The sequence below is a fragment of the Carcharhinus amblyrhynchos genome, chromosome 4, assembly GCF_965287045.1.
Source record: "Carcharhinus amblyrhynchos chromosome 4, sCarAmb.v2.hapA, whole genome shotgun sequence".
NCBI classification, from domain to species: Eukaryota; Metazoa; Chordata; class Chondrichthyes; order Carcharhiniformes; family Carcharhinidae; genus Carcharhinus; species Carcharhinus amblyrhynchos.
In genome coordinates, this window is record NC_137327.1 from 93,419,311 (window position 1) to 93,444,603 (window position 25,293).

At 45.0% G+C, this 25,293-nt stretch overlaps 1 long non-coding RNA gene across 2 annotated transcripts; it reads right to left on the reverse strand.

The window, feature by feature from the left end:
* Positions 1–86: 86 nt before the first annotated feature.
* On the reverse strand, positions 87–20,266 carry LOC145342204 (uncharacterized). Of its 2 annotated transcripts, none has more exons than XR_013886520.1 (5): positions 20,159–20,266; positions 16,675–16,825; positions 11,939–12,026; positions 4,546–4,669; positions 87–2,236 (listed from the first exon to the last, which is right to left on the reverse strand). It is a non-coding gene; the product is annotated as an uncharacterized LOC145342204 (long non-coding RNA). The 2 variants fall into 2 exon arrangements; XR_013886519.1 differs by having other exon boundaries at positions 11,939–12,041.
* Positions 20,267–25,293: the final 5,027 nt, after the last annotated feature.

Here is a 25,293-nt window from a genome sequence, read left to right on the forward strand (position 1 = left end):
TCTTGATGCCAGTGATGATATTAAAAAAATCGACTTGTATAGATAATGGATGGAGGGGTATTGGATGGTATGATTTTTTTTCCCCCCCCCCCTCACACTGGACAGTATAGCCTAATGGCAAAACCAAGAGCTGACAATGCTCACATTAATGAGTAGGTAGGCTGGTTATGTTCCTGGACTAGTAATTTAGAGATCTAGATCTAATAATCAAGAGAATGTATGTTCAAAAGCCGCCATGACCTTTTGAACATTTTAAATCATTAAAAAAAAGACTACTGAATTTGTCAAACTGTTGTAAAAAAAAAATCAGCTGGTTCATTAGAACATTTTAGGGAAAGAAGCTTGCCATTCTTACCCATTTGTGACTGTTGCCCCACATCATTGACTTTTAATTCCCCAGAATTGCAGAAATTCAGTGGGAAAAGCCATTATGTTCTTGCCAGACAACTAGGAATAGGCAATAAATGCCTGGCTAACTACATCCTGAGGATGCAAACTTCAATAAATACATAGTTGAGTAAAATTTAAGAGTGGCTGGCCAGTTAATATTGTGGACCTACAGCTTATGGAATCCATATGACAGTTTACAACCAAATGCAGCCAGTCAAGGGCAGTACTTCAGAGCAACAAAGAATGGGCCTAATAGCAAAAACAAATAGTCAACAGCAAGATGTTTCTAATGAATCGCAAAAAGTAATAGATCAAAATTATTGAGGCAGTGTAATCTAATGCATTCTATGACATGTTTGTGTAATAGCATCCCTTCCTGCTTTCAACGTCCAGTCAGGCGTATATGATCTCCTTCCATACATAATTATATGTTTTAAGCATGGGATATCAACAATATCAGTACTGTAGTGGCCATTTGCATTATTTTCAAAGTTCTCTATAGATATGTTGAGAATATTCAGTAACAAAAGGTAAGATATCAATATATTTTTAACCATTTATATTTTGTTACAATTAGTGTTCGTTAAGCCATATGAAGACAGTCAAGTGAAAAAGTATTGCAAACAAATGGTTTATGATCTTTAACAAATGTTGATATCTAAATTGTTAATGAGCAATGGAAAATACAAAGGAACCGGTTGTTACTTCGTTACATTTTATAAACTCGGGTGAAAATTGTTTGTTCATCTAATCATTGCTAGTGTGCCAGTTCTTATAAGATGCACAAATCAATTTAAATGAGCAAACAAGGTGTGATCATGTGGCAGCAAAGGATCCAATTACTGAACGAGATTTCTTGTAGATTGTCATTTTTTAAATTCAGAAGTATAGAATTGTAGGATTACAGTGTATAGGGAAAACATAATGGGAAAAGACTGTACCAACCTTAGCTACCCTCCAAAGGTGAGGAAGACTCCCCAGCCACCCAGCATTCTAACAAGCCAGATGTATGTAGAGGTGCCTAATCTCCCTCAATCTAAAATCTGGCAGGAATTGAAGCAGTGCATGAGATCATGGCGTGTTTCCTCTGATGTACAAATTAATGAAACTTACACTTCTGTGTTTAAGAAGAAGACTGGCATTTTTCAGTTTGATTTACATTTCAGACATTTCCAACTTCTCAGTACAGGTCTATGTTATCCTAGCTCAAGCAAATAACAGCAAATAATGTTTAGGTCATATCAGTCTTCCTCAGCAATGGAAATACCATTTCTACACAGTTGTTTTCTGTTAGGTATTTAAACATGCAAAAATAGTATGAAATAAAATGTTTATGTTATGTCACTGTTAAATTAATATTTATTCTTTGATATTTACAGACGGTTTAATTAGGTTCTGCATTGTTTAGAAAGCAGCCTGTTTCAATGTAACATGTTAGTTGCAGAATTATCTTGTATTGAGAATTTTGTTAAGGGATTTGGGGAGCACTGATGGTGTAATTGATCAATGATTTACATCCATGTTTGTTACTCACTGAGCTAAAGGAGCAACTTTTTGAAGGGCACTATATTTGTCCAAACCCTGTTTGGGAAGCCTGTTGTTCGCAAATAGGCAAAGCCATATACTGAATCAAAACATTAAAAAATTATAGTCCATAAACTCTCATGCGTGGCAAAGACCCCTATGCTAGATCACACAGATCTCCTGTATGTTTAAAACCTACGACACTGTATGTATTCTCTTCAACAGGAACACTAGAAACTGCTGTGACTTAAGTTTGCTTTTTTTGTTGTTCACTTGTACAGCAACTTGATTGAAAGATACAACTTGTAGTCCAGATATGATTCTGTCAAACAGAACTCTTTTTTAGTTTAAAGATGTAATATAAATAAAGAGGAATGAAAAATATATGGTGTGAGGAATATTCTTGTCATTTTCTTAGCTCTATATGGACAGCAGCAGCTAATGTTTCACACTTCTTGGAGATAACGATAATTCTATCTCCTTGGTGAAATGACAACTACTAACCGCTTGGAAATTGAACCATGGTACCAAGCCTGGTGCTATGAATGTGATGTCAAATAGGAGGCAGAGAGTGGGGGTCAATGGGTGCTATTCAGATTGGCGGATGGTGACTAGTGGAGTGCCCCAGGGGTCGGTGCTGGGGCCTCAGCTATTTACCATTTATATAGATGATCTGGAGGAGGGAACCGAGTGCAGGGTGTCGAAATTTGCTGATGACATCAAAATTGGTGGAAAGGCAAATTGCGCGGAGGGTGGGGAGAGTCTACAGAAGGATCTAGATAGGCTGGGCGAATGGGCCAGGAAATGGCAAATGGAATTTAATGTTGGCAAGTGCGAGGTGGTCCACTTTGGTAGGAATAATGGTAGGAAGGATTATTACTTACGTGGAGAAAAACTGCAGCAGGCGACGGTGCAGAGGGACCTCGGGGTCCTTGTGCATGAGTCGCAAAAACCCAGCTTGCAGGTGCAGCAGGTGATCAGGAAGGCGAATGGGATGCTGGCCTTCATCGCGAGGGGGATTGAATATAAAAGTAGGGAGGTCTTGCTGCAGCTGTATAGGGCATTGGTGAGGCCGCAGCTGGAGTACTGTGTGCAGTTTTGGGCGCCGTACTTACACAAGGATATTTTGGCCTTGGAGGGAGTGCAGAGGAGGTTTACTAGGCTGATGCCGGAGTTGAGGGGGTTGATCTATGAGGAGAGGCTGAATAAATTAGGCTTGTACTCGTTAGAGTTTAGAAGAATGAGGGGAGATCTCATTGAGACATATAAGATGATGAATGGGATGGATAGGATAGAGGTGGAGAGACTCTTCCCGCTCAGAAAGGATAGTAGGACTAGGGGGCACAGCCTCAAGATAAAGGGGGGGCGGTTTAGAATGGAGTTGAGGAGGAACTTCTTCACTCAAAGGGTGGTGAATCTCTGGAATTCTCTGCCCGTTGACGTGGTGGAGGCTACCTCGCTAAATATTTTTAAGACGCGGGTTGAGGGGTTTTTGATAAGAGAGGGGATTAAGGGCTATGGGGAGAGGGTGGGATTGTGGAACTGAGCCACGACAGATCAGCCATGATCTTATTGAATGGCGGGGCAGGCTCGAAGGGCTAGTTGGTCTACTCCTGCTCCTATTTCTTATGTTCTTATGATTTGGAAGCATTGGAAATGGAAAGTGCTTGAAATTTCAGTGCAAATCTGCAATGTCCCTATATAAGTTTTTTTTCTGATTTTGAAATGTGTAATTCAAGAGCTTCCTTCACACTGCCTCAGTATCCAATTTTAATTACACCACAGGTAGAATTATGGATAACTTTATATATCTGGAAGATAAAATGATTTGGTCAAGGTTATGGGTCTTGAGAAGCATAGTAAGAGCTGAGGCAGATAAAGGGACAAATGGAATTATTAAAAGAATTCCAATGCCTGTGGCTGAGAAGATTGAAGACACAGCTAGCAATGATAGGGCAATGAAAGGAGGGTATATAAAAATTGGCAAGTCAAAAGCATGGAGTTGGAGGGCAGCGTTTAAATGTTATAGAGCTGGAGAGAAATACTTTGTGTAGTTACCTTCAAAGTAGAATTCTAAAGCTATGATTCAGACCTTATGGGAGTCAAATGATGCTTCTGACTCAGTTATTAATTAACAAATTTTCTGCATTGTTCATCATAGCGTATCTTTTAAAAGAAAATCCTCAAGTCCCTACTTAAATCAAGATTCAGAAAATCTGTGCTAATGATTATGTGAAGGGAAGAAACTGACAGGGCAGCACAGTGACACAGTGGTTAGCACTGCTGCCTCACAGCGTCTGGGAACCCGGTTCAATTCCGGCCTCGGATCACTCTGGGTTTCCTCCAGGTGCGACGGTTTCCTCCTATAGTCCAAAGTTGTGATGGTTAGATTGATTTGGCCATGCTAAATTGACCCTAGTTTCGGGATTAACAGGGTAAATATGTGGGGTTATAGGGATAGGGCCTGGGTGTGGGATTGTGGTCGGTGCAGACTGGATGGGCTGAAGGGCCTCCTTCTGTGCTGTAGGATTCTAAGACATACATTTCAATACGAGTAGTGGAGAGATAATCTACAGTCAAACTTTTGTTAACTGGCATGTTCTGAGAATGGGTGATATTAATCAAAAGTACCTGACACAAGACAATGTGCTGCTCTGTCTTTGAGAGAGGAGGGGAAGCACCTGGACTGTTACAGGGCATCACAGCAAAACCACGAGTATTGTAGATGAAGCCAACACCACAACCTTCAGGCCAGCTTTTTAAAAAAGAAACAAGCTGTTAATTTCACTGACGGTTGCTTCAAGCAGCAACTGCTGCTTCTGACTGAGCAGTTCCTTGGATTTCCAGCAAAAAGTCAGAGCCAAACAGATCACCACCACAATCGAACTTGAAGTTTGACATTGGGGTTTCAGATATCCGCTGGTTGACTCTTCCTTTCCGACCTTCAGAGAGGAATTTTTTCAAATCAAGCTGTCAGAAATTCCAGCTTTGAAGCATTCCAGTTGGTACAGTGCCATGTAGCACAAGGTTCATTGTACTTTGGAACTAGTAACAATAGGGCCGACTATTACTTAAATAGTGAAAAGCTCAGCAGTGAAGGCCCAAAAAGATTTAAGTGCCCATATACAACAATCACCAAAAATATAGACGGAGATTCACCCAAAAAAATTCTAAGCCCCCAGTTTGTGGGAAAATGGGAGTAACTCCCGCTGGCTTTCTCAGCGTGATTTCCAGAGCAAACTTCTGACCCTGTGTATCACAGAGTACCCTAGTGTGAGTCACTCTGGAAATCGGGGCAGGGCCTATACCCGCCTGAGAGGCTGGCAGCATAGCGCTGAGCAGGCCACTGCACATACGCCCATCTGTCAGCGTGGGGATTGGTGCATGCGCACTGGCCCCGCATTGCCTGCCTCCAGATCGCTGGCCAGCCCCACAACCCTATACTGCTGGCCTTTCAACCCCGCCCCAACACCACCCCTCCTGATTGTTGACCTCCCTGGGCTAGCCCTTTTTCCAGTCTCCCGGCCAGGCCCAATCTCCCTGACCTCCCCCACCCAGATGGCCAGTCCTGATTACCGTGCTCTCTCCCTTTGTCTGGTATCCAAGTGCAGAGTGGCAGCAGGACTCCTCATCGATTACCTCCCCAGTCGGCCCCACTTCCTCTGGCTCTGCCCACTTGGCATTGCCCAGTACTGAATGGGCAGTGCCAGTTTGCCCCTTGGGCGGTGTAGGCTGCCATAAGAGCTAGGAGCAGGAGTAGGCCATCTGGCCTCTCGATCTTGCTCCACCATTCAATAAGATTATAGTTGATTTTTTCGTGATTCAGCTCCACTTACCCGCCCACTCACCATAACCCTTAATTCCTTTACTGTTCAAAAATGTATCCATCCTTGCCTTAAAAACATTCAAGGAGTTAGCCTCAACTGCTTCACTGTGCAGGGAATTACACAGATTCACAATCCTTTGTGTGAAGAAGTTCCTCCTCAACTCAGTCCTAAATCTGTCCCCCTTGTTTTGAGGTTATGCCCCCTAGTTCTAGTTTTACCTGCCAGTGGAAACAACCTCCCTGCTTCTATCTTATCTATTCCCTTCATAATCTCATGTGTTTCTATAAGATCTCACCTCATTCTTCTGAATTTCAATGAGTATAGCCCCAGTCTACTCAGCCTCTTCTCATAAGCTAACCCTCTCAACTCTGGAATCAACCTAGTGAATCTCCTCTGCATTTCCTAGAGTGCCAGTATAACCTTTCTCAAAGTTAGGAGACCAAAACTGTACACAGTACTCCTGCTGTGATCATCAGCACCGTATACAGCTACAACATAACCTCACTGTTTTTAAACTCCATCCCTCTAGCAATGAAGAACAAAATTCCATTTGCCGCCTTAATTACCTGCTGCGCCTACAAATCAATTCCTTGCGATTCTTGCACAAGGACACCTAGGTCCCTCTGCACAGCAGCATGCTGCATATTTTTATTATTTAAATAATAGTCCATTTTGCTGTTATTCCTACCAAAATGGATAACCTCACATTTACCAGCATTGTACTCCATCCACCAGACCCTTGCCCACTCACTTTGACTATCTATATCCCTTTGCAGACTTTCAGCGTCCTGTGCACGCTTTGCTCTACCACTTACCTTAGTGCCATCTGCGAATTTTGACACACTATATTGGTTCTCAATCCAAATCATCTATGTAAATCGTAAACAATTGCAGTCCCAACACTGATCTGTGAGGCACACCACTAGTCACTGATCGCCATCAGAAAAACACCATTTCCCCCCACTCTTTGTTTTCTGTTAGTTAACCAATCCTCTATCCATGCTAATATATTACCCGTAACACCATGCACCTTTATCTTATGCAGCAGTCTTTGGTGCGGCACCTTGTCAAATGCCTTCTGAAAATCCAGATCATCACATCCACACGTTCCCCATTGTCCACTGCGCATGTAATGTTCTCAAAGAATTCCACCAAATCAGTCAAACTTGACTGCCCTTCATGAACCCATGCTGCATCTTACCAATGGGACAATGTACATCCAGATGCTTCGCCATTTCTTCCTTGATTAAAGATTCAAGCATTTTCCCTACTACAGAAGTTAAGCTAATCAGCCTATAGTTACCCACCTTTTATAAACTAACTTTGTTAAACAGTGGTGTCACATTTGCTGTTTTCCAATCTGCAGGAACCACCCCAGAGCCTAGTGAATTTTGGTAAATTACCACAAGTGCATTTGCTATTTCCCCTGCCATCTCTTTTAGTATCCTGGAATGCATTCCATCAGGGCCAGGAGACTTTTCTACTTTTAGCCCGATTAGTTTGCCTAACACTATCTCTTTCATGATAATGACACTGCCAAATGAGCAGCCTCCCTTACCTCCTGTGGGGGTCTCTGTTCTCTCTAGTGGGCAGTGGGCAGCGGTGGGGTGGGGGCGGTGTGCGGTGTCAGTCACCTTCTCCCTGTTAGTGGGGAGCAATTGTAAACTCCACTGGAGTGAACCATTCCTGGGCAGGGTGGCGGGGGAATGGGTAGGAGATGCTAGCAGGCCCAGGGACTTCAGTCCCAGACTCACTAATGAAATGGAAATGAATATTTCCATACGCTAACCAGCTCCTGGCATGGGGCTGATCACTGGAAGTCTTCGGCTGGCAGATGCGTGAAGGCTGTGATACCAAGCAGGAAGCCCACAAAATGGCCTCTGCTGATGTCCACTGGGAGAATCACCTCCATAATCTGAAAGGCTCATGGAATGTTAGCTTTTACAGCAGAAGGGTTCAAATATAAAGGAGAGGAAGTTCTTACTGAAGCTATGCGTGGCTCCTGGTTGGATCATATTCGGAGCACTGAGCTCAATTTTGAGTCTGGTATCTTTTCAAGTTTAAAGTTTTTTAAAAGTTTATTTAGGTAGAGATAAGATCGGCCCAACTTGTAGGCCGTAGGGCCTGTTTGTGCTGTAGTTTTTCTGTTATTCTATTAGTGTCATAAGTAGGCTTACATTTACACTACAATGAAGTTACTATGAAAATCCCCCAGTCGCCACACTCCGATTCCTGTACAGGTACACTGAGGGAGAATTCAGCATAGCTGTTGCACCTAGCGTGCACATCTTTCGGACTGGGGGAGGAAACTGGAGCACCCGGAAGAAGCCCATGCAGATATGGGGAGACATGCAAACTCCACACAGACAGTGACCCAAGCCGGGATTTGAACCCCGGTCCCTGGTGCTGTGAGGCAGCAGTGCTAACCACTATGCGTATCTTAGAATGGATAATTTGGCCTTGGGAAGAGTACAGCTCAGATTCATCAGAATACTAGTATGATTCCAAGAGTTAGGCTATGAGGAATTGAGTTTGTTTTCCATTGAAGGTTAAGAGGTGATTTTGTGGAGGGTTTAAGATTTTGAAAGGAGTTAAAGGAGTAAATAAAAACATTTTCACCTCATGAGGTAGAAGGTGACATATGGGTCAGGTCACAATCACATCCATATCCAAATCTGAAAAAAGTGAAGATTCGGGAATTCCCCTACACATTCCGGCCAGTATGGATAGTGAGCCTAAACCCTGCAATCTTAAACTTGCCAATTCCATCGTAGGTATGCATCTTGTACCATTATATCCCTATCCCACCTGAGGGGTCATGAACCATACTCTGGATTCTTTTGGTCGTTTTGTTTAGAAGATCTCACCCGTGCACTGCCCACCCATTCAGCCCATGCCTTCCATTGTCCCACACTTCTTTCCTGTCCTCAAGCCAGAATGACATTCATGCCCACTCACCCAATATGCACTATGTACATATATAACAATTGCAAGTTTTAAAATGTTCATGATCAAAAATAACCATTCAAATCTGTAATTGTATCAACCAAAACTGCTGGCCAAATCATTCTTCAGATGGCCTCATTATGTACACTTGGCTGAGCTCCAAAACTCAATAATGGATTAGCTCAGTGAGAGTCTATTTACACAATAGTAAGATCTGCGTAGAGAATGATAACTTATTGAAAGAAAAGAATTGCTATGACATCAGTGGGAAGAAAACCATAGGACAATATCTCACTTTCCAAAACTTTTACAGGAGCAAAGCAACTAAAATCAATCTAATTTCAAATAAAAAGGTAAATTTCAGTTGAAATAGTGGAAACACCAAAAAATTGCCTCATGTAGATGCAAACACTTGTATTATTTGCTGCACAAATGTGAGATGATGTCCAATATTACAGTTTTTATTATTAACAAGGCATCTAGAAACCCTCTCTCACTTGGGTCATGAAAGTCCTGTTGGCACAGAATCCTTAAGAAACTCCCTTTAGACAGCCTGGTAGGCATTGGCAACACTGAAGCAGCAGTAATGAATCTTGCACATGGCACTTGGATCCAGCACATTGGTCTTTGTAACTATATAATATTTATACTTTTCTACAACTGCCTTTCAGAATTATTGCTGTGCGTCCTTCCCACTATTTGGTGATCTGAAGGTGACATTGAGCAATGCAATTGCACCCTTTTTGTTCCTTAGCTCTAGTCAATTTAATTGTGTCCTTGAATCCACTGGAACATTGTTTTTCTCTGGCAATGCTCTCATTGGCCAATACCACCACCCCATTTCCTGATCTTCTTGGCCTATCTTTTCTGAACACCTTATATCCAGGAATATTTAACGCCTGATCCTGCCCTTCCTTGAGCTAGGTTTCGGTTACCACCATACCATCATAATTCCACAATGCAATCTGTGCTTGTAACTTACTGACCTTATTTACTCTGTGCATTCAAACACATGCACAGTAACCCTGAATCAGACTCAAAAATAGTAATCTCAGGATGATTCCCAAGGTCCGATTTTACCATCCAATTGCATCTGGGTGCAAAAACATGGTAAAGCCAGGCATGAAGTGAGTAGCGTGATCTGTGCCCTTGTCTGTGCCAGTTCCCCTTTACCAAAGCCCAAAAATGGATGCAATCGGGACCGCACCCAAAACAGGTGCGACGTCCATTTAGATGCACTTACATGCATTTCAATTTATTTAATGGGCTGCATGCCCAACTTTACCAGCCCTTCCCCCTTTATCACCACGTTCACCAACCCGAAATCGGTGCGAAGCACACATGCTCCATAAAAGTCCGATTTGGGCACTCCGTCAGTGAGGGTTAGTGAGGAGGTAAGTATATAGCTTCTGATGGTTTTCTAATGCTTTCGGGTGTTCTTTCTTTGCAGCCATTTTTTTTCTCGAGCTGGTGAGGCCTCTGCGAGTGTGTGGAGGGAAGGAGGGGCTGTTGCTCTGCAGGGTCTCTGATGTCCAATTTACGGCATGAACCTGGGTCTCAGCATATGACCTCAGGATGCTCGTGGATGCAGCTGGGTCCTAGTGTTGCACTCCGCATTCTTCCAGCTGAAGGATGTGCACAAAACCCTTGCAAATTACACTGCTACAGCCTCTCAGTTTTGCAAGGATTTGTGATTCTGGGGAGCATGTGGCTGAGGGAATGTGCAGTATGAACAGTGACTGTTGATGGGCTAGGGGCCAGCAGCATTCCTTAACCTCTGCATGTGTTTCTCTCCATCTCCAACCCCTCCCTCCCTTCAGACTGACAAGATAGCTTTTGCGATTGATCTTACTGTTCTTTTGGTTGCTACTGGAGCTGAGGAGGAGGAGGAGCAGGAGGAAGAATTGAAGGCACAAGAGACCCGGGTCTTACCACTTGCAAGAGTAGAGGGAGACAACCACCCCTCTATTGGTCTAATGGCAGGAGGTGGCTGCCATTCACCCAGAGGGGGGTGCAGAAGAAGGAGGGAGCAGAGACCCCGGTTGTTCCACGCACGAATGTCATTTGAACAGATGTAGGATACATTCTGAACTTTTATGCGACTGGCTCTTTCCAGACTCCTAGCGGAGATGTCTGGGGCATTTCCCAATCACCTGTGCACACCTGTGGCAAGCAGGTCCCAGAAGGCCTGTACGCCCGGGCTGGGCAGTACATCAAATTTAACCTGGACCAGGCCCATCAGGAAGCCCAGGCTGCAGGGTTCACAGACACTGCGGGGGAGCCTAATATCCAGGGGGCCATTGACGGCACACACATCGCCCTTAAGGCCCTGCCACAGGATCCATGAAGATTCATCAACAGAAGGGGGTTCCACTCCTTGAATGTTCAACTGGTACGTGACCATAATATGAGCATTATACACCCAGGCAGCGTGTACGACAGCTTCATTGTCAGGAGCTCTGACATCCCAGGCGCATTTGAGGAAGAGCCCAGGCTATGGGGATGGCTCATGGGTGATATGGGTTCCCTGTTTCAGACATGGCTGATGACGCCTGTGCAGAGACCTGCGTGTGAGGCGGAGACCTGCTATAATGAGGCCCATGTAGCCACCCGCATGATAGTGGAGAGGTGCATTGGGTTCCTCAAAATGAGATTCCGGTGCCTGGACCACTCCAACAGGGCCCTACAAATCAACCCCCTGATCTTTTCCTGCATTGTGATGGTGTGCTGTGTCTTGCACAATCTGGTTCTGCAGAGAGGAGGATGTGGAAGCCGACCAGCCGGGCGTCACTGGAGGAGGCTGACCAGCAGGAGGAGGAAGAAAAAGAGGAGAAGTACGCCAAGGAACACCACCCAGGCTCTGGAGGGCTGGTAGCTCGTATGAGGTATGCGGCGGTGGCTAGGCAGGCCCTGATCACCAGGCGGTTCAGTGGCTAGGGGTTTGTGTCTGTGGGTTCCATCCCCCCCACCCCGAAGTCCTTCTATCTCCTACAAAACTCTCACACCAGAGTGGTGGGCCTTGGTACTCCGTGTTAGTGAGTTTTTTACAGACAGGAGGGTGCTGATGACTCACTAAGCATCATTATGAAGATGCCCTGGTGCAAACTAGTCTGACCCCTATCTGTGCTCTGCATGCATGCTGACAACTAGGCCCATGTCTGTATAGTGGATAAGGGATTTGAAACCCCAAACAGGCCCTGGGGTGGGGACAGAAGGGAATTGCTCGTGGGTGCTAGGGAACCAATAGTTACCTTTTCTCGGTGATACAGCATTGAGGGGCCTCTCCAATTGACATCAACATGAAGCATTCCTCTGGTGATTATCAATGGAAGAGGATTCCTATTCAAGACAAATCTGAGACAAATTAGTTACAGGTGGGTGATGAGAAAAGATTTAACGATTGCAATAAAGCTATTTAAATAATAAGTTCTAACATAAAAACTTGTGAACAGAAAATGTTCAGGTGCTTAAACATCAAACCAGTGCAACCCTTCACACATGCCATCTCAGTACAACTACAATGTGCTACTTGCGTGGCCTATCACTATGTCTCAGAGACTCCCCAGAATGTACATTGGAAGTAGAGGGGGCCAGCTGCCTACCTCACCCCGTTGCATGTGACTTGTATCCTCTGGAGGCCCTGGACTTTGAGGGTCCTGGCCAGCTTCTAGGTGTCTGGGATGTTTCCATGACACCGTCTTCATTCCGCTGCCCTTGAAATGCCCCAGTGTCAAGGAGGAAATCAGAAGGTGTAGCCACAGCCATAGTCTTCTGGCTGGAAGGCCTGGCATAGGGTCAAACTCTTCCTCCTCCCTTGGGGTTTCTGAGGGCCCCTGGGTCACTTCATGACACAGTAGTGTTTCTGCAGTGAGCTCCAGCAGCTCTAGCATTCTGCCAATCCTGGAGGACCACCTACGATCTACCCATGGTGGTTGAGCCCTCTGCAATATGCATCTGAATTGAGGGTCAGCTATCAATGGCCACAAGTGCCCTCTGAAACTGGGCCACGCTCTGCAATCCTTCAGCCATGACCCTCTGTGACAGGGCCACATTCTCATGGGCTGCTGCCATAGCCTGCTGTGTTTCAGCGCTGTCCCGCTGGGTCTCTTGCATGTTCTCAAGCCTCTCAGCCATAGGCCACAGAATCTTGCGAAGGCTGTTCAGTTCCTCAGAGGTGGCCCGCTGTGAGTTGGCCATTGTTTGGAACCTGCCACTCATGGTGAGGATCCCTTGCCCCAGGCTTTCTTCGGCAGATGCTATCCTTGCAGTGTTGGCCTGGGAACACGCAAGATAGGCAATAGCTGGTCCGCCTGAAAGCTTTGGGACTCCTCCAGCAGCCTTGCAGTTGGTCCAGTGTGACCGTCAGCCCCTCCTGCATTCCCTGGCTCTGTTGCTGCATCTCCAGCAGCTGAGGGAGAAGTGATCTCAGAGGCCCAGCATGTAGCCTGGGGCCAGCTGAATCCTAGTCTCCGGTAGGCCCTACATGCCAGAGGCCTCGGATGTTCCCTTCTTCACCCAGTGTATATCAGCGGATGTGTCACGCTCACCAGAGAGTGATCCAGAAGCCTCACCACTAATTGGACACAACGACATGTCAGTATCTGGCATAGTGAGTTGTGAGGTGGAAGCTGATGCCAAAACAGTGTCATCCTCTGAGGTCCCTTCTCGGGGACATGAGTTTGGTTTAAAGGAGATGTACAAGGCACTTTATTTGCGCAGACAGAATATTGGGTGCCTGGAACCCACTGCCAAGGGAGCTCGCAGAGACAGATACAGTAGTGACCTTTAAGGGGCTTCTTTACATCTACATGAATGGGATGGGAATACAGGCACTTTGTCCCCGGAATATGGTCACTACAGGCTATCCTTCCTGGACTTGTCTGAACTGTCTTGAACAGGATGGGTAGGAGCTGCAGTCGGGGCCTAGAGTCCAAATTGTCCCAGTGCGTTCACTTCTGTCCCTGCAACACAGGACAGAAGGTTATGTGCAAGGGAGGGAGAGGAATCTGTGATGCCAAACACACATTCACATCTTTTCATTGAACATTGAACAAAGCACAAAGAAAATTACATCACAGGAACAGGCCCTTCGACCCTCCTAGCCTGTAGTGACCATATTCCGGGGACAATGTGCCTATATTCCCATCCCATTCATGTAGATGTAAAGAAGCCCCTTAAAGGTCACTACTGTATCTGTCTCCGTGAGCTCCCTTGGCAGCAAGTTCCAGGCACCCACTGTTCTGCCTGTGCAAATAAAGTGCCTCATACATCTCCTTTAAACCTTGCCCCTTGGACCCAAAGCTCATGCCTCCGAGAAGTTGCCTCAAAGTGAGTAGGGGATTGACAAGTGCTCACTCCTTGACTATAGCCCGACCATGCTGTCTCTGACAGCCCACATCTCCCCTTCCCTGGAGAACTCCAGTGTTCCCTCCTCAAAGTGAGTGAGGACCCGGAGCTCTGGCTCACCACCCCCTGTTTTTGACCCATCCCTGGTGTTATGGTCAGTCTTTTCCTGTGGAGACGGAAGGAGCCATTGAAAGGAATGATGGCGTGACTCCTGGTGGCCCTTAGAGGGCAAACGCAATGGGGCTCTTGAGGGGGATAGGAAGGAGGTGCTTGGGGGTCAGGGGCTGGTAACGTGCAGGGTGCTGGGGATGGGAGAATCTGGGGGAGATTTGGGGGAAGATGCAAGATGGGACTCAGCACTCACCCTCACTGCCCGGATGAGGTCATTGACCTTTTTCCGGCACTGCTTCCTGGTTTTGGGGGGGGTTGGGGGGGTGGTGAGGAGGGGGTTGGGAGTAGTGGGGGGAGTGCAATGACCCAGCACTGGCTGAGGTGGCGACTTCCTCCCAGGCTGCATTTTCATCAGATCCTCTGGGTCTGCCTCCCCCTGGGGGGAAGAGGGTGTCTCTGCTGCATCCAGCAGCCTCCCCAGGCTGCCCTCAGAAAATCGGGGGGGAGGAGGGGGCTGATCATGTGCACATTTTGTGCAGGAATGCCTTCCTGTCCATTCTTGAGTTTTTAATGGAGCTGCCCCTTGTTAGGGCAGATCAGCCGCAGGCAGTTTGGCCGAACATTCCAGCAAGTTACATACAGTTTCCTTGTTAGCATTGAGTGTGGTGATGGGGGGGTGGATGGATCAGTGCCTCAATTATTGGGGGCAGGGGAGAGAGCGAGAGATGTCACACAGCCATCGGAGTCTGGAATGGATGGGGGCCTTGTGCAGGAGGATCCAAGGTGGAGGGGGAAGAGGGGATCACTCTGCCTGATATCATAGGGTGGAGGGAGCAGAGTGGATTTCTCTGCCCCAGATCAGTGGGGGTGGGGTGGGGGGGGTGGTGTGGAAGAGGGGTCCGCTGCCACTCTGCCTGAGATCAGTGGGAAGGGATGGAGGGGGCCATAATTGGTCTGGGTGATGGGGGGGGAGGTGGATAAGGGGGTCAGAAATGTTGTGGAAGTGGGGCAATGTCTGTGAGGGCCAGTGGGAGGCATAATCCAACCCGGGAAGGGTGTGATAGGGGAACAGTAGACTATCCTTTTTTTTTCTGCACATGCACATTTGGAGGTGCCGATTGGAGCTGCAGGGTTTTGGGCACTTGAAGCCCCATCCACAGGCTTGTGCTGTGTGATTCGGAATCGCTGTTATTCTTGCAGGCACAGGGCGAATGTGGGTAACTGAGAACAGGTTTACAAGTCGGATCTGAAACACTCCCAGTTTTAAGTCTACCCAGCACTTGGAATCAAAATGGTAAAATAGAGTCCCCAGTGTCACGTGCAAGTGAGTACAGAAATAGCAGGATAGGGCAGATGAATGTGTGGCTGGAAAGATGTTGCAGAAGAGAGAGCTTTAGGTTCGGGGAGATTGTGTCTGTATAAGTGGGATCAGTTGCAGTTGAACAGAGCTGGGACTGAATTCCTTGCGGGCATTTTACTGGTGCTGTGGGGGAAGGGGATCTTAAATTAACTTAGCAGGGGTATGGGAACCAAGAGAATATTTTTTGGTGATACTAAGATACACAAAATAGTGGGAGAAACAGATAGCATTACAATAGAGAATGGCAAACTGGTCTAAGAGAGAAAGTAATGAAGTTTGATCCCCATCCTATCTAAGTCACTGGTACCAATGTGGACCATGACCTCTAGTTGTTCACCTCTCCCAAGAACATTGTCCTGTAGCTGGCCAGAGACATCCTTGGCCCTGACCCCAGGGAGGCACACTACCATCCTGGAGTCATGTTTATGGCCACAGAAACATACATCTGTTCCTGAAGCTAATAAATCATGTATTGCTTGTTCTCTTCCTCTCCTCACTCCTGTACAACCAAACTGCTCATGGTGACACAAACTTGGCTGTGACTGTACTTTTTTGGGGAATTGATGCTCTCATTGGGATGCAAAATTAAAAAACCAATTAGCAAGCATGACCCCAGGAGACTCCTACACTACCTGCTTGGTTCCTCTTGCTTGGACTGTCTCGTGGCTACCCATTCCCGTTTTGCCTCCAGACTCACCTGCGGTTTGGTCAGCTCTCTGAACATACTGCCCAAATAGCCCTCTGCCTTGCAGTTGTGTCACAGAGACTCCAGCCATTGTTTAAACTCCAAAACCCAGAGCTTAAGTTTCCGCAGTTGGTGACAGTATTTGCCACATGTGATCATGCAGGAGCATCCACAGCTTCCCACATATTGCAGGACACACATTCCACATGACTGAGCTGCCCTGCTCTGTCTTAACTTTAGTGTTCTTTAATTTTAATTTACTTTGGTTTACTAGTCCTGACTTCCCATTACTTCTAATGTTTCTTACTTGAATCCAAGTAGCTACTTCTTTAAAAATAATATGCAACATAATTTGCTTCTTTTAAGTTACAGCTAGTTAAAGACAGTAGCTAACAGCAGTTTCTTACCAACCAGTAAATTTTAGTTTTACGATGATATCACTCTTCAATTTATTTTTCAAATGCCACTCTGAATGTGTGGCTTACCCTCGGGTCTGTTTTCACTCAGCTGTTCCTGTTCCCAGCTTCGAATAATCCTCATGTATATCACACCTCTTTCTCCTGTGAACCTAATTCACTACTCATGTGGTCTCCATCTCACTCCACTGTACTCATGTGACTCTTCGCATACCCCTTACTGACCAGAGGTAACAGAAATCATGTGTTAAACACTTGGGAAAGAATGTGGGACAATTTATACTCATGATAGACATACCTGCTCTGTAACCTATCTGATATATAGCATTAATAAACCAGTTTGGTGTAAGTATCAGTATAAATAATATCTAAAATAAACTATGCATACCAGCAATCAGCAAACATGCCACTAGGAAAGGAAATAATTGATAACTCTGAGGAAAAGCTCTTTGTACAAATTCAGTGAAATATGACTTATTTTGGCATGGTTCATGGTTATGTTAATCTCCAATCTAATGTATTTTGACTTACCAGATATTGAGAAATGTCAAGGGTATCTGAGTGTGAAGTAAGTTTAAAATATCCAGCACAGGAAATGTGAATTTAATGCCATCAGCTGGTGACTGTGTCAGTTTGTAACTTCAATTTTGTACAGGCCACTTACATTCAGTATTTGTGTATTTCAGGTGATTTACACCCCATGAAAGAGTTTTCAAAAATGGATAACTCGTTCAAAGAGCTCCACAATCTCTATCGTTCTGCAATTCTATGTTGCCAAAGTATTCACAAAAAGGATTCTGGAAACTTGCGATCTTCAATACCAGTGGGGAGAGGAACTTCAGCTCTTGGGGATCTGGGAATTATCCAGTACAGTAAGCTTAGGTTCTTAAAGTCATAAAAACAAGAGGAAGAAAGGCAGAAAGCACCCAACAGTGTAATGGATACTTCTTTATAAGAGACATAAGGTGGGGGCGGCACGGTACCGCAGTGGTTAGCACTGCTGCCTCACAGCTCCAGGGACCTGGGTTTGGTTCCCGGCTTGGGTCACTGTCTGTGTGGAGTTTGCACGTTCTCCCCGTGTCTGCGTGGGTTTCCTCCGGGTGCCCTGGTTTCCTCCCACAGTCCAAAATGTGCGGGCTAGGTTGATTGGCCATACTAAATTGCCCCTTAGTGTCCTGAGATGCATAGGTTAGAGGAATTAGTGGGTAAATATATGGGGTTAGGATCTGGGTGAGATTGTGGTTGGTGCAGACTCGATGGGCTGAATGGCCTCTTTCTGTGCTGTAGGATTTCTATGATTTCCGTAAATGTCAAAACCCTTATCAAATTTGATGAAAGCCATATAATTGGGTTTTCCAAAGCTATATGATGTTGTGAATTGTCATTAAAAGGCAAGACCTACCCCAGAGTAAAAATGGACCTGTTGCTGTCTGAAGCACCCACTCTTGATTACCCATTGGTATCAATGGTTATCAATCGATACCCACTGGTATCAATGGGTGCTATTCTGGTTGGCGGTTGGTGACTAGTGGAGTGCCGCAGGGATCGGTGCTGGGGCCTCAGCTATTTACCATTTATATAGATGAGCTGGAGGAGGGGGCTGTGTGCAGGGTGACAAAATTTGCTGATGACACGAAGATGAGTGGAAAAACAAACTGCACGGAGGGTGTGGAAAGTCTGCAGAGGGATCTGGATAGGCTGAGCGAGTGGGCGAGGACCTGGCAGATGGAGTATAATGTTAGCAAGTGTGAGGTTATCCACTTTAGCAGAAATAATAGTAGGAGGGATTACTATTTAAAGGGCGAAAAGCTGCAGCGTGCTACAGTGCAGAGGGACCTGGGGGTCCTTGTGCATGAGTCGCAAAAACCCAGTCTGCAGGTGCAGCAGGTGATCAAGAAGGCAAATGGAATGTCGGCCTTTATAGCAAGGGGGATAGAATATAAAAGTAGGGAGGTCTTGCTGCAACTGTACAGGGTACTGGTGAGGCCGCAGCTGGAGTACTGTGTGCAGTTTTGGTCGCCACACTTGCGCAAGGATTTATTGGCCTTGGAGGGAGTGCAGAGGAGGTTCACTGGGCTGATACCGGAGATGAGGGGGTTAGACTATGAAGAGAGACTAAATAGACTGGGTCTGTACTCGTTGGAGTTTAGAAGGATGAGGGGGGATCTTATAGAGATGTATAAGATAATGAAAGGGATGGATAGGGTAGAAGTAGAGAGATTCTTCCTGCTTAGAAAGGATAGCAGGACTAGAGGGCACAGCCTCAAGTTAAGGGGGGGATGTTTAGATTGGAGTTGAGGAGGAACTTCTTCACTCAAAGGGTGGTGAATCTCTGGAATTCTCTGCCCGTTGAAGTGGTGGAGGCTACCTCGCTAAATATATTTAAGTCACGGGTAGATAGGTTTTTGATAGACAGGGGAATTAAGGGTTATGGGGAGAAAGCAGGAAAGTGGAACTGATCCACTTCAAATCAGCCATGATCTTATTGAATGGTAGGGCAGGCTCAAAGGGCTAGATGGCCTACTCCTGCTCCTATTTCTTATGTTCTTATGTTCTTCACCATTGCATTGACCAGGTGTAAATTCTGTATAAAATTTTACGCAGAAGTTTCATTAAATAGTCTAATTTCACACGTCATGCGTTGACCGGTATAAAATGGAAAACATTATGGTTGAGTTGAGAGAGTGAGAAACAGGATGCAATCATGAAGAGTTACCCTATTGTTGAGCTCGCAATCAGACACACACACGCGCACACACACATACACATAAAATCAGCCACTGTCAGCAAGCTTCTGTGCAGTTGTTGTAATGTTGCATGTTGTACACTAAGTGGTGCTGTTATCTTGTATAACTTTACAGTAGCTAACGGGAGAATGAGTTTGTAATATTAATGTTGATCCATCCACAATTAGCCATCGTTCACAAGGAGCTGTGGGCATCTCTGTTCACTGCAATCCTGGACACTGCTGCCAATTCTTTCTCCATCCAGCTTCTGATATTGTCCACCTTTGTTGGTTTACAATGTCCAATGTGTTCTTACAGAATTCCTTTTTCACTTTAACAAAAGAATTAACCAGTTTATTTTAAGCTGATAAGCCACTCTTGAAATTGCTCATAGGTAGTTTGGGATCCAGGATTCAATTTCTCTTGTTTACTACCACAATAGCCTGTTCATTGCTGTAATACAGCAAAATTACTGAAGTAATGTATCACATGACTGGCACAAGATCAAAATTAGCTGGAGCAGGGCTCTGTAGTTAGACTTTCCCATCACACAGCAGCTCAGAAGGAAATGTTCTGAGTTGCTGAAATAGCAGTTAGAAAATGTGGCATCTGGGCTGACCCAGCTTGGTGAACAATGTGACCAGAATTCTAACTCCTTAATCAATGACATTTACTAATTTATTTTTTATAATTTGCTTCTTTTAACTTAGAGCTATTTAAAGACAATCCCTAACAGCAGTTTTTTAACAACCAGTAAATTTTACAGTTTTCCTGTGATATCACTCTTCGATTCCCTTTTCAAACGCCACTCTGAATGTGCAGCTTACCCCCAGGTCTGTTTCTGCTCAGCTGTTCCTGCTCCCAGAATGGATATGGTGAATTCACTTTGAAAATGTAGATCAAATAACAAAGAAAATTACAGCGCAGAAACAGGCCCTTCAAGCCTGCACCGACCATGCTGTCCCACTGAACTAAAACCCCCTACCCTTTTGGGGACCATATCCCTCCATTCCCATCCTATTCATGTATTTGTCCAGACACCTCTTAAAACTGATTATCATATCTGCTTCCACCACCTCCCCCAGCAGCGAGCTCCAGGCACCCACCACCCTTTGTGTAAAAAAACATGCCTCGTACATCTCCTCTAAACCTTGCACCTCGCACCTTAAACTGTGCACCCTAGTAATTGACTCTTCCACCTTGGGAAAAAGCTTCTGACTATCTACTCTGTCCATGCCTCTCATAATCTTACAGATTTCTATCAGGTTGCCCCTCAACCTCTGTCGTTCCAGTGACAACAAATCAAGTTTCTCCTCATAGCCAATGCCTTCCATACCAGGCAACATCCTGGTAAATCTTTTCTGTACCCTCTCTAAAGCTTCCACATCCTTCTGGTAGTGTGGTGATTAGAATTGAACACTATATTCCAAGTGTGGCCTAACTAAGGTTCTATAAAGCTGCAACATGACTTGCCAGTTCCCCAGCCAATGAAGGCAAGCATGCTGTATGTATTCTTGGCTTACTTCTCCACCTGCATTGCCGCTTTCAGTGACCTGTGTGCCTGTACACCCAGATCCCTCTGCCTATCAATACTCTTAAGAGTTCTGCCATTTACTGTATATTTCCTATCTTTATTAGACCTTCCAAAATGCATTACCTCACATTTGTTCAGATTAAACTCTGTCTGCCATTTCTCTGCCCCATGACTCCAACTGATCTGTATCCTGCTGTATCCTCTGATGGTCCTCATCGCTATTCACAGATCCATCGACCGTTGTGTCATCTACAAACTTACTAATCAAACCAGTTACATTTTCTTCCAATTCATTTCTATATATTACGAATAGCAAAAGCCCCGGCATTGACCTCTAAGGAACACCACTTGTCACAGTCCTTCATTCAGAAACACACCCTTCCACTGCTACCCTCTGTCTTCTCTGGCTGAGCCAGTTCTGTATCCAACTTGCCAGCTCACCTCTGATCCCATGCAACTTTACCTTCTGTACCAATCTGCCATGAGGGACCTTGTCAAAGACTTACTGAAGTCCATGTAGACAACATCCACTGCCCTACCCTCATCAATCATCATTGTCACTTCCTCAAAAAACTCAATCAAGTTAGTGAGGCATGACCTCCCCTTCACAAAACCATGTTGTCTCTCACTAATACATCCGTTTATTCCCAAGTGGCAGTAAACCCTGTCTTGAAGAATTCTCTCCAATAATTTCGCTACCACTGACGTAAGGCTCACCAGCCTGTAATTAACTGGATTAATCTTGCTACCCTCCTTAAACAAAGGAACAAGATTATTGGGTATTCTCTAATCCTCTGGGATCTCCCTGGAAGCCAATGAGGATACAAAGATTTCTTTCAAGGCCCCAGCAATTTCCTCCCTTGCCTCTCTCAGTATTTTGGGGTATAACCCATCAGGCCCTAGGGACTTGTCCACCTTAAGGTTTCTCTAGAACCCCAATACCTCCTCCTTTTTGACCTCAACATGATTCAAACTATCTACATAGCCTTCCCCAGACTTATTATTCACCAAGTCCTTTTCTTTGGTGAATAGTGATACAAAGTACTCATTTAATGCCTTGCCCAATTCCTTTGGCTCCATGCATAGATTCCCTCCCCTATCCTTGAGTGGGCCAACTCTCTCCCTAGCTACCCTCTTTCTCTTTATATATGCATAAAAAGTCTTTGGATTTTCCTTAATCCTGCTGGGCAATGATTTTTCGTGACCCCTTTTCATCCTCCTTACTCCTTGCTTAAGTTTCTTTTTACTTCTCTTGTATTCCACACTTGCTTCTTATGTTCCCAGCCTCCTACCTTATCAAATGCTTCCTTTTTATCTCTGACTAGGCTCACAATATCTCTCGTTATCCAAGATTCCCAGAACTTGCCATACTTATCCTTCATCCTTACATGAATGTGACGGTCTTGAATCCTTACCAACTTACACTTGAAAGCCTCCCACATGCCAGATGCTGATTTGCCATTGTACATCTGCCCCCCATTTATATTCTTCAGTTTCTGCCTAATATTGTTGTAATTAACCTTCCCCCAGTTTAGCACCTTCACTTGAGGACTATACTTTTCCTTATCCATCAGTGCCTTAAAGCTTACTGAATTGTGATCACTGTTCTCGAGCTGCTCCCCCACTAAAACATCGACCACTTGGCCAGTTTCATTTCCCAATACCAGTTCAAGTGTGGCCCCTTCCTAGTTGGACTCTCTACATACTGCTTCAAGAAGGCTTCCTGGATGCTCCTTACAAATTCTGCCCCATCCACGCCCCTAGCACTAAGTGAGTCCCAGTCAATGTAGGGAAAGTTAAAATCTCCCACCACAACAACCCCGTTACTTTTACACCTTGCCAAAATCTGCCTATATATCTGTTCTTCTATCTCTTGTTGGCTATTGGGCGGCCTATAGTAAATCCCTAACATTATGACTGCACCCTTCCTATTTCTGAGCTCTACCCATACTGCCTTGCTGTATGAGAGCTCCGAGGTGCCCCCCACAGTACAGCTGTGAGATTTTCCTTAACCAGTAATGAAACTCCCCCACCCCTTTTATATCCCCCTCTATCCCACCTGAAACACCTATATCCTGGAATGTTAAGCTGCCAGTCCTGTCCTTCCCTTAACCAAGTCTTTGTAATAGCAACAACATCATAGTTCCTAGTACTAATCCAAGCTCTAAGTTCATCTGTCTTACCTGTTACACTTCTCGCATTGAAACAAATGCACTTCAGTCCACCAGACCCTCTTTGATTAGCAACCCAACCCTTCCTGTTGTTTCTCTGAGTCTTATTGGCCCTATTCTCTGGTTCCCCTTTGGTTAATTCACTTTTGCTTTGGTTCTCCCACCCTGCCAAACTAGTTTAAATCTTCCCGTGTGACACTAGCAAACCTCTCAGCCAGAATATTCATACCTTTCCAGTTTAGATGCAACCCTTCCTTCTTGTGCAGGTCCCACCTACCCCTGAAGAGACCCCAATGGCCTAGATATCTGAAATCCTCCCTCCTACACCAACTGTTTAGCCACGTGTTGAGCTGCACTATCTTCCTATTCCTAGCCTCACTGGCACATGGAATAGAGAGTAATCCTGAGATTACAACTCTGGAAGTCCTGCCTTTCAACTTTCTACCTAACTTCCTAAACTGCTGCTATAGGACCTCATCACTCTTCCTGCCTATGTTGTTAATACCAATATGTTCCACGACCTCTGGCTGTTCACCCTCTCTCTTCAGAATGCTTTCTGCCCATTCAGTGACATCCTGTGCCTTGACACCAGGGAAGCAACATCCTATTCTGGAGTTTCTTTAATGTTCACAGAAGTACCCATCACTATAAAGTTTCCTATAACTATTGCTCTCGTGCTCTTCGTCCCTCCATGCTTAACAACAGAGCCAGCCGTGGGTGCCAATGCCCTGGCTGCAGCTGCTGTTACTCCCTGATAGGCATCTCCCCTAACAGTATCCAATATGAGATACTTGTTAGAGAGGGGACAACCACAGGGGATTGCTGCACTGACTGTCTGCCACTGCTAGCGGTCACCCATCTATCTGGCTGCACCTTGGGTGTGACCACGTCACTAAAGATTCTACCTATGATGTTTTCCACCACCTTCCTGCTCCTAAGTGCATCCAACTGGTACTCCAAACTATCCATGCGGTCTGTAAGGAGCTGCAATTGGGCGCACTTTCTGCAGATGTAGTCAGCCGAGACATTGGAAGTGATACGGATCTCCCACATCTTACAAGTGCAGCAATTAACCCCACTGACCAACATTTCGAATACCAATTAAATTATTTAAGAAAATTTATAAAACTCTTATCTTCACTTTTACTGTAGGACTTTTAAAATCTCAATGTCTATAATCTCTAAATACCCTCAATAACTTGTGCTTCATTCTAATCTCTTGTTCCAAATAGTTCCTTTCCCCTTTTGGTTCCCAATATTGATTCCCTTATCCAACACAGAAAATCCTACTTCCTATCTTTTTTCTTTTCTTTTCTAACGTCTCAATCCATTTATCTTCCCTTTCCATTTATTCTACTGTCACTCACATTTGAGTCTCCATCCATTCTCTCTTATTCTTTTATAACAGCGGATGCCAGGAGGCCAGAGGTCCTCTCTTTTCCTCCTACTTTTACTATTTCTTGTCATCTGTTGACTCAGAGAGGCTTATTTACGTTCAGAGTTCGATTTATTCAAGAAGAAGAAATGTTGGAATGTTTGGGGGAGGAAGGTGTGACGGAGGGAGAATGACAATTTATCTCTCTTCCTCTTCTAGTTATTGATTGAACTTAGTCTCATTGGGGAAACTGATGAACCTTGACCTTTTCTGCCAGGTGAAGATAACCAGTTGGCTTCAAAAGTCAACTGATGCCATTTTTAAATGAAAGCAAAAGCATGAAGTAATTTCTGTCTTTACATTTTTTAAGGATTAAAGAAGCAAAGTTTTACCTGAATTTATCAACTAGAATTTATTCTTACATTCAGTCGCATGTGGGCTTTGCTTTTTTGAGAAGAGACTTGACATAAATTTTTCTTCAGTAGAGTTTTTCAGATGCAACTTTATGAAGAATATTTGATAGGAAGTTGTTGGGCAGAAGGTGTCAAATATAACAGCGGTGCTGCTGAATTCAGACGTATCACAGGGAGTGAAATACACAGCACAAGATTAGAGGGCACAATCCAAGTTTCATCTCCCTGAGTCACTGCTCTGGGATAATCATCAGCTTCAAACTCAGGCTTTTTGGAGGTGTGGGGGCCCTTTGAGTAAAAGTATGGATTCAACCAGACAATTAATTGCAGCACATTAAAATAAGTATTTCTATTTCTGTTCCACCCTGACTGTAGATGTTGAAAATTTCAGCAACTGAGGAAAAGATCTTATTTGATATGACTGCATTGTTCTAAGTGGCAGCACAGTGGTAAGCTCTGGTGCCTCACA